This window comes from Siphateles boraxobius, unplaced genomic scaffold (genome assembly GCF_051911475.1).
Source record: "Siphateles boraxobius isolate OS27281-9 unplaced genomic scaffold, OSU_SipBor_1 77, whole genome shotgun sequence".
NCBI classification, from domain to species: domain Eukaryota; kingdom Metazoa; phylum Chordata; class Actinopteri; order Cypriniformes; family Leuciscidae; genus Siphateles; species Siphateles boraxobius.
The window spans coordinates 18,916,439-18,930,817 of NW_027509205.1; the positions used below are offsets into that span (position 1 = coordinate 18,916,439).

At 35.8% G+C, this 14,379-nt stretch overlaps 1 protein-coding gene across 1 annotated transcript in view; it reads left to right on the forward strand.

The window, feature by feature from the left end:
• Window positions 1-1,240: 1,240 nt before the first annotated feature.
• cdh24a (cadherin 24, type 2a) overlaps window positions 1,241-14,379 on the forward strand; it is a 95,196-nt gene continuing 82,057 nt past the window's right edge. Inside the window, exon 1 of the mRNA XM_077218739.1 lies at window positions 1,241-1,368. The gene's annotated coding sequence lies outside the window, so the exon portion shown is untranslated. The remainder of the gene's footprint in view (window positions 1,369-14,379) is intronic.

Sequence of the window (14,379 nt, forward strand, 5' to 3'; positions counted from 1 at the left end):
CATGTGTTCTTCTCAAGAAAATGTGAGTGGTGCTTTACAAAAACCCCATCCCAACTGTGGGTGGTTGCCGGGGAATTGCTATGCAGTTGCTAATGTGTTTTGGGTGATGCTTAGTGGGCCAAGTATATATTCAGCCTATATTCAGGTTCCTACTGTAGGCTACATGTGGAATTGTTTGGTTTTTATCATGCAACAGGTCAAAGTCATGTGGATGACATCATTAATTACCTTATAATTTTTAAAAAAAATATGTAGCCTATTATATTTAACAATTAATTCTGGTGCTGTGTGCCCAATAAAATATTGTTAAAATTATCGTCAAATTTTAAAGTGAATTTATTCATATTTTTCTCATCAGTTTTTAGACTGAATTTATGTTGCATCTCAATATTATTAATTATTAGTAAATATTCAGCACAATATTTTTCGTGCTGTGTTCTTACCTCGGCTGCTGGAAGGCCAGGATCTATTTGTGTTGTTATCATGACATTTTACGGTTACCAACATAATCTAATATTTGAAAAATATTCTAAAAATATAATAATCTAAAAAGAAATATAATAATCTAAAAATATTTGACATAATCAACAATGTGTAATTTTATTAAAAGATTCCCTGGCATGCTTAATTTTGTTTTTTTTCAATTGGCGCAATCATCGTTCAAATATTTCTGAACAATCACCGCTAATCCATTCCGCGCGGTCTCTTTATAAAAGGTAGAACGTGGAATACGTCAGAAGTTTGCGCCATCTAACGTTCTAACAGTCATCTGACTGTGGTCAAATATTTTGTGTAAAAGAATGAAACATCGATTGAGGGGAAAGAAAAAAAAAACGAACCGGTAAGACAAAAGAACTGGATAGAAAGAACTAGAATTTAGAATCGCATATTAATAGGCCTATTGATTTATATTTAGTTTCAGCGAATCAATATTTATACATTAATTTATTAATTTGTCTAGTGGCCTAACCGTGCAATAAGCAGAATAATTTAGGCTACTGTCAGCCGGCCAAACTTATCAATTTATGACCGACGGACTCGAGCATATATTGACATATAGGCCTATAGGCTACACGAATTGTTGAAAAACATATACTGTAGGCTAATGCACAAAACGGTTAAGTTATTTGTTCAAAAGCTGGCCACCTAAATTTAGGAATAAATTGCGTATTTTTATTTTGAGTGTGCGTGCGCAGATTTGAGCGCTGTATACTGTATAGTGATGATGCTGAGAGAGAGAGAGAGAGAGAGAGAGAGAGAGAGAGAGTACGCGCTCCTCTTTGTGCGCGTGTCTGTCTGTCAGACCTTCACCAACACAAGACTCAAGTCAAGACTCTCCAGCTGTCATGTAAAATCAGCATCCTGTAGGTAAGACCTGATACCTTTTATAAGCGGCAGGTTTTATGTATAACATGCGTTTCTTATCATCGGCATTTCAAACTTATTAAAGCGGAAACATGCGCTGAATGTCTGGATATCTACAGGCACTTATGGTGAGTCCATAGACATGTGCTGTGACTGTGGAAAACGACAGATACGCGCTGATGTGTTCTGGCTGGCTGGATGTGTCTCATGTGGATACATTTGGGGAAAAATACGTTACACCTTTTGCTTTCGCTCATGCTGAATTTCTGACAGATGGAGACGCGCCGCGCGCGCTGGTGACCGGTTACCGGAGCGCATGGACTCGCAGTGCACTATAAGCTGCTCGTTTACTAATTAGTGCTCAAATCGTAGTGTCTTTGCGTCAGTTATTACGGGTTCAGACCTGTTTGAATAACCTGAGGTCAGCGGTAGTTAGCGGATCGAAGGCAACGTTGTAGTTTGTGATTCATGAACCGGTTCATGAACAATATAGTGGATAGTTTATCAAGCCTTCTGGGGTCTGAACCTACAACCTCAGCAGCTGCTCAAACTGCCTCAGTTATTGTAGTTCACAGCTGTGTGCGCGTGCGCTGTAGGAGACAGCGGGGCAAGTTGTCAAACCTCTAAATCAAATTATATATATATATATATATAGATATATATATATAGATAGATAGATAGATAGATAGATAGATAGATAGATAGATAGATAGATAGACAGACAGATAGATATAGATAGACAGACAGACAGATAGATATAGATAGACAGACAGACAGACAGATAGATAGATAGATAGATAGATGATAGATAGACAGACAGACAGAAATACAGACACAGACAGACAGATAGACAGACAGATAGATAGATAGACAGATAGATAGATAGATAGATAGACAGATAGATAGACAGACAGATAGATAGATACATAGATAGATAGATAGATAGATAGATAGATAGATAGATAGATAGATAGATAGACAGACAGATAGATAGAAAGACAGATAGATAGATAGATAGATAGATAGATAGATAGATAGATAGATAGATAGATAGACACAGATAGATAGATAGATAGATAGATAGATAGATAGATAGATAGATAGACACAGATAGATAAACAAACTCACTACAGGGAAATCAAGCATTTGTGTAATTGGACTTTTGACTCAAAATCTTATGTTAATATAGACCTTGTGACAACTTCCTCATGCAACTAGACCTGTTCTCTCCTACTTGTGAGGAATCCAAAAATGTCTGTAAAGTTAAAAGATATGTTTGTAGTGATTATAAATTGCCTGATGTGAGAACAATTGAAGTTTATGGGAGGCCATCAGAAGTCTAGGGCTCTTTTCCAAAACCTAGCAAGCTGCATACGTGGGCCGCATCATAAGAACCTTCCAGACGTGAAGTTTTTTCCAAAAAAATACCTTCTTTGAGAATTTATAAGCAAGCATTGCATGTATCTGCAAAGAAGGTATTCCCACAATGCATTGTAAGTAAATTCCAAGATGGAAGAAAGAGTGAGTAGTTTAACATTTTCTGCATTTATATATGCATATGTAAGCAATAGTAAGTTTCATTGAGCCTCAAGTGAAATTGAACTTCAATTCAAATTGATTCAGTACTGAAAAGTATTGATTAAATATATATATATATATATATATATATATATATATATATATATATATATATATATATATATATATATATATACTTTATGTGATATGATATACTTTAAATGCTGCCTAAAGGGTCACTTATGAGGCTCCATTTCATTTCATTTACAGGCAGCAGACAGCAAGGTAGCTCACTATGTTTTAACAAATATATTTAACAAATTGCGATTTTTCTGATAAAAAAAAACTGATTGTGATTTTAAAAACAAAATTCCAGGTTTGCTGTGCTTTTTTGTTGGGCTGCACAGTTTGTTGAAACTTTATGATTATATATCAATATGGTTAGAAAATAAAAATAAGATATTTTTATATTATTATTTACTATAATTAAAAATAAATAAAAACAAAACAAGAAATGTTACTCTTTTAATATTTCACTCTAAAATAAAAAATATTCTTCTCTGCTGGCCGAAACACTATCAGAATCACTGACTTGCACTTTAAAATATTTTTTCCATGAATGAGTATTAAATAATTCCCAATAGTCCATTCTCTTAATTTCATAGCTTTTCTCTTGGTTGCTCTGCTTCCAGTAGTGTATGTTTATGTTAGAGCTTTTATCCAATTATATTTCAGCCATCATGTGTTGCCAGGGTCAAATAAATCTGCCTCGAGGCCTTCAGAATCAATAGTGCCGGCGCCTGTAGCTTAAAGGAATGGCATTGAAACAGTTGTTTTAACCAATCAGATAATCAGTCAGATTTAAACAGCCAATCAGATTTCGATTTGACTGCACTGGGGCCATCTAGCAGGCGTACAATAACGTCAGCATTTTCACGTCCTTTGATTGGATGGTCAGAGGCTGAGCTAACCGCATCTCCAGCAAACTGCAGAAACTAAAATACATTCCTGTAGATTTAATCGTTTTTCTACCCACAAATTAATGTTTCTTCCTCTCCTCGACCCCAGGTTCAAGCATACCGGGAAAAAAATCCCTTATTCAGGTTTATCCAGCTTAACGCAGAGTCATGGAACTCTATTCGATCTGTCCGGGTAATAACAGAACTGACTGACTGTAATGTATGCCATGACTGATTTTGAAGGCAAAAGTCTCGCTGATTTCCTTCAAAACTCTGTGTGAGAGCATGGGTCAGCTGTAGGCATCATCATGTGTTGCGGTGACTGTCCCTGTGTCCACTGCTTCTGTCGAGCGGACACTCTCAGACCTAAAGCCAAGTAAAACTTATGCCAGAAATGCAACGAGACAGACTCGACTTTCAGCATTATCCTCGATGGCGATAGAAAAGGTTGTTGGGACTGAAACGCACAGATAACCTGTACAACAGAGTAATTTTAAGTCTTTTTAAGGAAAAAAATTAGGATGGGTTTTGTGTAAAAATGAATCAGTAGGTTTGGTGAGTATAATGCTTTTTTTGCCCCGTTTTTCCTGTGGTGAGTATGATTTTCTTCTTAATTTTTCTTGGAAATTTATGATTGAAACTTAATTTTTTCTCTCCAACATTCGTAACGTCTGAAAAGGGACTATTGTAATCCTTGAAGGACAAGACAAGGGAGGCTCCCCTTCTTCTGAACTTATGATTGGAACGCAAGAACCACTGAACACTAACACACAAGCCGAACTCACTCGCTCGTTTCTCTCTAAACGTTTCTCTCTTTGCCGGTACAAAATGAAAACAGCAATTTCAGAACAATTATAGAGAGTCTGTGCGCTGCTACACTATTAAAAGTTATTAATTCAGGTAGGACACCACTGAAGGCCTAGGTGTGAAATGCACGGCCCGCCACTGGTATTTTATAATAATAATAATTTTATTTTATATTACAACTGTAAAATTAGAATAATAATAGCTGTCTTAATGTTTTCATTTTCAAACGTTAAATCATCAAAAAATGCCCACAGTACTGTACTGTATTCATACCATGTTATTATAAGAAGGAACTTTGTTAGTGATATTCGTGTAAGTAGAATCTAACATGGTTTCAGTAAGTGCAATAAAATAATGGTCTTTGACAGCTCAAACCTGGCTGTTAGGGTTATGTAGTTATACTTTTGTTCACATGTCTTGGTTCCATGTTTATCCTTTCAGTTTAGTCTTCATTGTGCTCTATGTAGTTTCCTTAGTTACTGATTATGTTCACCTGTTGTTCATTTATTCCCCTTGTTAACTCGGTGTGTATAAATACTCCCTGTTCTGTTCAGTCCCTTCAGTTCTCTTGTGTATATTCTCCATTTAATAAAAGTATCTCTATTGATTTCCTGCATCATGCATCTCCCGAAAACCAGCAAATTCGTGAATCTGGTATTAACAGGGAAGTGTTTTTCCTTCTCCCTGATTTCTAGTTGTCTCTCTTAATGGATTCTATGCATCAGTTTAAGCATTAAAGCAAGATTACTGCAACAACTCACTGTAATTAAACACTCGCCCAGTCAGGGTGTGTAGGCATACGTGTGTGTGTTTGCTCCAGCTTGTTCAATAAAGAATAAATTTGTTCAACAAATGTTCTGTGAGTTATCAGTCCCGGACTGGCTGTTAAGGATGGAATCTACCATTCAGCTCAGTTTGCAAGAAGAAGCTCAGATCTGCGTGAGATACTCAAGTGAGTTTCATCCAGTGCCTCTGTTGAGTCAGCCATTTAAGGCTTTACCATTCTCTGAATCTCACACATGCAATATGTGTGCGTCTCCTGTCATACGCCTGTGCGAATCTGACAAGCTCGTGGGTTATTTTTACTGGCGGCTGTGTTTGAGTCCAGTGAGGTGAGACTGGAACAGCGATTTGCCATTTGAGATGCAGTGACCATTCATCGTTACCCTTTCGAGCCTGCATGAATCAAAAATATTCATAAACCTCGTGCACTCTAACATTTATTCGGTTTTATTTTTGGCCGCTTCCATAGCTCTCTTTTTTAATATTTAATACTCTTATTTAATATTATATTATTATGATTTTTTATTATTTATTATTTTATTTTTAAATCTAACAAGCTGATGCATTCCTTTTCAAATCACGAAATAAAAAAAATATTTTACCCCCCAATATCTTTCTTTTCTGACATTATTTAAATTGTTTTTTACGGGGAATCAACCTACAAATTGTAATTATTCAAAATTATGTATTTTCTGAAGTTCTTATTTTGTTCTGGTAAGTTTCTTTTTAACCTTCACCCGCAGCAGCAGTTCTCACTTGCTTTAAACACAGTTTTCCTATTACAGATCTAAATCAAGACTTTTTTTAGAAGTTCTTAAGCACCGGAGAAGCTGTGTGTCCCTAATGAACAGAGCTCTAATATCTGCTCTCCATAATAATGCTGAGTTTGTTTTTGATCATTTGGTCTGAAGATGGCACATTATTCATACTGACAGTCAGTTAAAATGTATGTTTTGGGGTAGTGCTAAATGATTTACTTTACACTTTGTAAGCTAAGCAATTCCAAAGCAAACCTCTCTCTTTCACCGTTTAAAAGTTTAAAATTGTGCGTTTATAATATGGCGATTTCAGAAACGACGGAGCGTTGGATCCAAGTGCAGCAGAAACAGTTATTTGAAGAAAAACAGCAAAAGTAAATCCAGGCAAAACCAGAACTAAAACAAATGCACATGTAACATTCTTCAAGGAAACTAGTAACATAGCAAAACACTGGGGTTTTAAATACATAAGTTAACAAGGGATGTAACAGGGAACAGGTGTAAGTGATTAGCTATTGAGATAAATGTGGGCTGTGTTAGAAACTTGGACCCTATACCCTTAAATAGGGCACTATTAGGCTCGTTTGAGATACACCTCGAACACATGGTGTGGGTATGGAAACAACCCAGGGACTAAGCCTAAGGAAACAATAGGTGTGTTCGACATTGACATCGGCCGCGGCTGCGACTGGATGTAACCGATCAGTAAACGGGGAGGAGCTGAAAACTGAGACGTTAAGTCAGACACTTTCTGCTTCCCGTAGTGACTGCACGTGGTGTTTGCATACATTACCACAGCTGAAGTGAAATAAATGCAATATTTGTCAAATGCACAGACGTTTCAGATACGTTTCCATAATACTTTAGGTACTGCTTAATACAGCGTCTGTCTGTTTGTACAAGAATATTTGTTTGTTCAACATAAGCATGTACTCTTTAAATATCAATGTAGTGGGGGTCTACGTTTTTTTTTTCATCAGTTTTATTTTGATAATATAATATTGTGACTACATGAAAAGAGATTTTACTGTTATAAAAATGCTGATTTGTGAGCATTAGTGGAACTGAAGGTGTTTGAATAAACACGAAACGCACGTGATCGTTGTGGTGAATCCAAATTCAAATTGATGTTATCCATCATTTAATCGTGATATTTGTTGGAAAACTAAGGTAATACAAACATGAATCAATCACAAAACCATTGTTAATTTTCCTAAGGAGCGGTGAACAGTCTTACAAAAAACGAGAGCATACAAAAGCAACAGAAAAAAATCTGTTCTCCATAAAATGTGCAGCGCACAGATAAACGTTTGGGTTTTAATGTTCAGAAACAGTGTTTAAAATACATTTTAACCACTCTAAAGTTCATCAGCCTCAGGAGTTTTGGAAATGTTGTGGAAAAAAGCATCTCTTTGACATAGCAGCAGCTCAACCAGGCCTCGTCCCCTTTTATTTAAATGATTTACCTTATGACTACACAAAGCCCGGAAAAAAACACGTTGTAATCCAAATGAGCCGTTCGTTGTATTTCTTGGAAAGTGGATTCTGTTTAATAAAATATATCCCTTTGGAGGGGACTTTGAGCTTTGTGACTTTGCTGATTTTTTAATGCTCAAACAGCAACATTACACAGTAACTAAAGTTGAAAAAGTGAAAAGCATAATCGGACCCCTTTAAGAGTGATCTTGCCCATGCATGCAAAAGTGACCATTGTGTTTTCAAAGCATTGCTTTGATGTTGTGAGTGTTGATTTTTTTTCACTTGTTGCTATGCGGTCACTAGGGTGTTCTGGGTGGTTGCTATGTGATTGCTGGTTGAAGTCAAAAGAGCCATCTCAAGTCTCTATGATATTATGGTCTCTGGGTCCCAGTTATTGTGCATACTGTATAATTTTATGTAAATAAAGACTGTGTATTCTAGGTGTAATGCACATGTTGGCAAATGTAGTAGGTCAACTGGGAATGCTGTGCATTAAGGCAGTTTGCATACTGCAAAATTATATACCACAGGAAAAGTACGAGTGGCATGATAGTTTTCTCTTCCAAAGATAGCAAAAGCCAAAGTGAGTTTAATGGGTTTGGGAAAGGGGTTTAGGCCTCAGTGAAACTGAAGTGTATCAGAAGGGGCATGCGATGAGATGAAATGAAAAGGAAAGATACATTTGGAGAAGAAAATTTGATGTTAATATTGATGAGCAAGTGTTATCCTAAAAGCAGCTCTAGCAGAGATGACATTATCCCCCCTTTTTTACCTTTGAGAAGGGCTTGAAAAATGTGACGAGAAAGAGGAAAAGAATAAAAAACACAGATTGAGCCATAGGGCTAGTCAAAGTTTTATGATCAGAAGCTCAAAACACTTACTGCGCTCCCATATGACAGAGCAACGCTGTGATTTATAGAATAAACAAAAAGTTGTTGTCTTTTTTCATCTCTTTGGTAAACACTCCAGTTTGGATCAATAAAAAGCAGCTGTACACACTCGGAAGGCCGGCCCGTTCCTCATTTCCATTTTAATGAATGAGGCTTAGTGAGCTATTGAGCAAGTTATAATTGTGTTGTGGTGTAGAGACCTGCGAAAGTGTGGGATACTAAAAAGGATTTGTAAAAGTGTGGTGTGTGTCTGTATATTTCAGAGGTTCAGTGGTGGGCTTTTCTTTAGTGTAGGTATAAATACAAATACTTAAAAATATGTGACATCTAAACCAGTGTGTGGAGGTTTTATATTAGAAAGAGGCACCAAAGCAAATACTGCATGCAAACATGACTTAAGCAATACACATCCTTTCATATATTTATCCTTTATATTTATAGTATTTCTACAATTGCACTATTAGCACCATATTATCATATTACAGTGAGTGAAATCTGTATTATCAGATGGCTTGCGTTAGTTGTAGGCATACATTGTTATATTTGTCATTGTAAAAATGTATCAGAATACACAGCTGAGTATGAGTGGCTGTTAATGTAGAAAACACCATCTTTTTTGCAGAAAAAAGATTAAAAATGTCACTCCCGTCTGACAAAAAACAGTGAGTGCGGTCTCAAACTCGTGCCATTTGTTGAGCCAGAATTCGGGATGCTCAATAAGTGAGATACATTGTTTTGTGTGTGTGTGTGTGTTAAACTTTTCAGGGAAATGAACTTATGAATAAGTGCACTTTGCATGTTAAGAAGTATTTTAGCATGAAAAAAAATCACACATCATCTTTAAGTCATATAATCAAAAGATGCTTTTGAAGGTCTTACTCAGCAGGAAAGCTGTATATCCTATGTAAAAGAGCTGTAATATTTGCTCAGCATAATGATGCTGGGTTTGCTTTTGATCATTTGATCTGGTAAATATACTGACAGTCAGCAGGAATCGGTCTGTTTAGGCAATACTTAATTATTGAGTGCGTTAATAAAGCACAAATGCAAATTATTTACTGTGCGTAAAATTTGTTAAGCAATGTCAGGCAAATCTCTCACTTTCTCAGCTTAAAATTTTAAAGTTTGAAAATGTAAAAGTAAAAATTTTGATTCTGTATATTGTGTTGTATTCTGAAAAGTATCTGAGAATAAATAAAATCTGTGAAAAAGACCTTGAAAAGTATGTTTGGAATGTAACACTTGCATACTGAATACATTACCTTTCAAATGTTAACATTAATTATATTATTCTTGATAACAATACAGTGAAAACAGTAATATTGTGACATATTGTTACAAATATGTTAATATTAAAAAAAATATTAATTTATTCCTGTGATGCAAAGCTGAATTTTCAGCATCATTACTCCAGTCTTCAGTGTCACATGATCCTTCAGAAATCATTCTAATATGATGATTTTCTGCTTAAGAAACATCTCTTATGTTGAAAACAGTTGTGCTACTTAATTTTTCTTTTTTTTTGTGGAAACCATGTGATACATTTTTACAGGATTCTTTAGTGAATAGAAAGAGAACAGCATGTATGTGAAATAGAAATCTTTTATAACATTATAAAAGTCTTTAATGTCACTTTTGCTCAATTTAATGCATCCTTGTTGGATAAAATTATAAATGTCTTACTGACCCTAAACTTTGAAATGGCAGAGTGTATTTTCTGAATATAGTATCACCTTTAAAGGGATAGTTCACCCAAAAATGTAAATTCTGTCAGTATTTACTCTCCCTCATGTTGTTCAACCCCGTAAGACCTTCGTTCATCTTCTGAACACGAATTAAGATATTTTTGATGAAATCTGAGAGCTGGATCACTCCTCCATAGGCTTCTTCAGGGATTGAAACTTGTTCCCCGAAAAGTTATTAAAGACATCGTTAAAATAGTCCAAGTGACTACAGTGGCTCAATCTTAAGATTACCAAGCGACGAGAATACTTTTTGTGTGCAAAACCCCCCCAAAATAACGACTTTATTTCAACTATTCATTTCCTTCTCTGTGGGCCTCGAGTCAGTTCACTAGTGTAATAGCGCAGTGTTTCTGTGTTGTACGTCACACGTGGGCTCACTATTGGCCGACGCTGGTCATGTGTGTGATGCGTGTGACGTACAACAACAGAAGCGTACGCTATTACACTAGTGAAGTGACTCGAGGCCCACAGAGAAGGAAATGAATAGTTGAAATAAAGTCGTTATTTTTTTTGTTTTTGCGCACGAAAACTATTGCTTGTATTGCGTCGCTTGATAAACTTAAGATTGAGCCACTGTAGTCACTTGGACTATTTTAACGATGTCTTTAATAAATTTTCGGGGAATCCCTTAGAAGCCTATGGAGGAGTGATTCAGTTCTCAGATTTCATCAAAAATATCTTATTTCGTGCTCCGAAGATGAACGAAGGTCTTACGGGGTTGGAACAACATGAGGGTGAGTAATTACTGACAGAATTTACATTTTTGGGTGAACTATCCCTTTAAGAGCGTTATCGTTGGAGAATGAAGGATGGATGAGAGAGATGGGAAGGAGGATTGAGGAAGAGAAATGTCTGGTAATTATAGTTCTTAAGTCTCGTTATGTTGGTGACAGGCTCCATCATGCCTTGGGGCTCTTAAGATCAATGGCTGGGACCTGACTCTAATGCTAACGAACACCAGATCGTTAAATGTATGGGTGCAGAACACAGGAATTAATTATGCCATTTATGGCTTCAATTTATCAGCTCAAGGAGATGTTTCTGATAGTTCGCACTCCTCAAGATACTTGGCCCGAGGGGTCCTAAGTCAGTAGATCCAATTTGGACCCATGACAAGAACCGCATTGAGTTCTCAGTTCAGTAGAGCAACACTTTAAAGGAAGAACCGTGAAGTTACAGCGGATTCTGCTGTGTTTTGGGCCTCACGGTGGGAAATGTGATTCAAAATCAGGTCTCATGTTAATCATAAAAAATGCCAGCTCATATGAAGAATTCGATGGCACGTAAAAAGGCCTTATAGCCGGTGTAGCGCTCATGAATACAAAGCAACCCTGACAGTCAGAAACAATATTATCAGCTCAGAGGGACTGACACAATTCCCTGTTGCTCAGCGAGCATTAACTGGAAACACACTGACATGGAAAAACATAGTTTGTCACAAGCTTTATTCATTTGTTCTGTCACTTCCGTCAGAAGCTGTTGATTAATTCCTCTTTGTTACGCAAGTAAGGCTTTGTAAAAGTACTGTTCCTATAGTTCGACTTCAATATTGCTGAATACTTTTGTTATAGTAAAGCTTGAATATTGAGGAATTTTAGAAATGCAGTAAAGATTGATTATGGCAAAATAATTGATTTAGTAAAGCTTAAACGCGGATAAATACCTAAAATCTAGTAAAGCGAGAATGTGCTCAAATAATAAAGCCAGAATGTGATCAAATAGATAAGTAAAGTGGAATATAATAACGACATTAAGTATTCGACCATATTCCAGATTTAAAATACTTAACATGTAAAGCTGGAATATGGTAAAATACTCGAGATGTAGCAAAGCAGAAATATTGTAAAATACTTAAGATGTGGTAAATCTGGAATATGGTAAAATACCTGAGATGTAGTAAAACTTGAATATGGTAAAATGTTTGGTGTAGTAAATCTGAAATATAGTCAAATACTTAACATGCAAAGCTTGAATATGGTAAAATAATCTTCATATGTGATAAAGCTGGATTATGGTAAATGCTTGATGTAATAAATCTGAAACATAGTAAAATACTTAACATGTAAAGCTGGAATATGATAAAACAGTCGAGATGTAGCAAAGCAAAAATATTGTAATTCAGAGATAGATATGGAGATGTGGAGCAAAGCTCATATGCAAAGATGCTCAAGATGTAATATGCAACATGATTAGAAATATTCTGGACATACAGTATATTAAAGCAGACATATGGTAAAATGCTTGATGTATTAGAACTAAATCGGTGTAAAATGCTTGATTTAGTTGAGCTGGAAAATTATGTATTCAGATGTAATGAAGCAAAAATGTTGCAGGCCTAACACAACCCCTTATTTCTCAGCATTAACAGTGACAAGGAAAAACACACACGGATGAGTTTGTTCTGATCTTTACTTGTTTGTTTGCTGTCACGTCCATCAAAGGCTGCTGATTAATTGGATTCAGTTGCCTAAGTTTTGGCCTTGGCGCTCCATTACAGCCATGCTCAGCCCACACACTTCCACCTGTCTCTATTACTTTCTCCCGCGATACAGTTGCTGTCACCGCCGCTGATGTGTGGAAACAATATTGATCCACAGCCGGGGAGGCAGCGGACCGAACAGACACTTTATTGCTTTCTATTAATGATGCGTTTCATGGCCGATGGTACAAGCTCTTACGAGGTGAACAAAGACCCAGGGCTAGAAGACTGTCACGGAGATTTGTACTGTACATATCGCATATGTTTTATTCAGTCTGGGCAGGGGAGTGCTTCAGAATAAATTAAAGTTAATGTTCTTTGGGGTGTCATGGACTCAAGTGTGAATGCGGTGGCTTGGTGCAAAAGGTTTTCTCATCTCGGACATTGCAGAGTTTCAACTAAATGGCAATTCACTGCGATCGAAAACCAATCTTAGTCAAGGTGTAATGCGTTGTCCTGCACTAGGTTCTGTCTTTATATTCTTCCTGAGAAGAATCTGTAAAAAAGATTTGGGTTGAGCTCCAGAAATGACTGTCTTAAATCAGAAAATCTATAATGTAAGAATCATTTTTATTAATACTTATACTTTTAGGGTTAGTCATTTGAACAAACCACTAACTGTGCACTACTCGTCAAAATTTGGAATCTTTATTTATTTATTTTTTATTTAAAGAACTGCTTTCTAATTGATTATATTTTAATATGGCATTTATTCCTGCCACATTACTCCAGTCTTCAGTGTCACATGATCCTTCAGAAATCATTGTATTATGCTGATTTGCTGTTCAAGAAACATTTTTTATTTTTATCAATGTTGAAACTACGGAGCCCTGCACATGACACACGGAAAAAAATATATATCGTTCCACAAAATAAGAATATGTTCTCATGTTTTAGTAAATCGTCTGCACAATAATTTGTTCCCTCGGTTTAGTAAATTGTGGCAACGTTTTACTAATTTTTTCTCTCGTTTTGATTGAACTAAAATTGTTATATCGTAAGCATGGTTTAGTAAAACAAGGTAATGAATTAATTATATTAGGTGCACAATTTACTTAAAACATGAAAACAAACTAGTAAAATGTGCTGATGTATTAGTAAATTGTTAATTTGGGGCCACGATATACATATTTTTTTTCACAGTTTTTGCTGCTTAATATTTTTGTGGAAACTGTGATACACTACCATTCAAAACGTTTGGGGTTGAAAAAATAATTTCATTCAGCAAGGGCACATTAAATTGATCTATTTTTTAATATTATATTTATACAATATTTCTATTTTTAAGTAAATGTTTTTTTCTATTCATCAAAGAATTTTGAAAAAGATATCACTGGTTAAGATATCACAAAAATATGAAGCAGCACAACTGTTTTCAAAATTGCTAATAGTAATAAATGTTTCTTGAGCACCAAATCAGCAATATATATATAGATAAGCACCACACATTTGATTCAGTAAATGTTCATATCTAGTTTTTTCAAAGTTTCCTCTCTTGACTTTTCTATGGGTTGCTCCCGGTTGTAAAGAAACACAATTACAAAATGTCACTTCTGTGCAAACATCGAGGATCACGAGTCACACAACTCTGATAAT